The following is an 853-nucleotide window of genomic DNA, read 5'->3' on the forward strand; positions in this document are numbered from 1 at the left end:
CACTACTGCCAATCCCTTTCTTATAGTATTAAGATAATTGTTCAAGGTCTGCTTATGAGTAAGAACATACGATACTCTGTTCTTTGTTTCTGTGATATATCACAGTATGATCGACTCCAAATCCATCCAAGTTGCTGCATATGTGATATATCACAGTATGATCGACTCTAAGTCCATATGTTTGTCCATCCTTATGACTGCATAATATTCCTTTGTGTATATGTACCGCATTTTAAAAATCCAGTCCAGCTTTAATGGGCTCATAGTTGGTTCTATGTTTTTGCTATTGTGAATAGAGCTGTAGCAAACATACATGTACAGGTGTCTTTTTTGTAGACTGATTTGAGTTCTTCTGGGTATATTCCCAATGTGGAATTGCTGGGTCATATGGAAAGTCAATTTCTACTTCTTTCAGAAATCACCACACTGTCTTCCAAAGAGGTTGTACTAGTTTGCATTCCCACCAACAATGTAGAAGCATTCCTTTTTCTCCATATCCTTGCCAGCATCAGCTGTTGTTTGTTTTATTAATGATGGCCATTCTCATTGGGATTTGGTGGTATCTCACTGTGGTTTTGATTTGCATTTCTCTGATGATGAGTGAGGCTGAGCACTTTTTCATATGTCGGTTGGCTGCCTATATATCTTCTTTTGAGAAGTGTCTATTCACATCTTTTGCCCACTTTTTAGTTTGCTTTTTTTCTTTTGGAGCGTTTGAGTTCCTGGTAGATCCTAGATGTTAGGCCTTTGTCAGATATACAGTTGGCAAATATTTTTTCCCATTCTGTGGGCTGTCTCCCTGCTTTCTTGATGGTTTCTTTTGCTTTGCAGAAGTTCATTAGTTTGATGAGGT

This window comes from Carlito syrichta, unplaced genomic scaffold (assembly GCF_000164805.1).
Source record: "Carlito syrichta isolate Samal-C Ts95f unplaced genomic scaffold, Tarsius_syrichta-2.0.1 Scaffold131961, whole genome shotgun sequence".
NCBI classification, from domain to species: domain Eukaryota; kingdom Metazoa; phylum Chordata; class Mammalia; order Primates; family Tarsiidae; genus Carlito; species Carlito syrichta.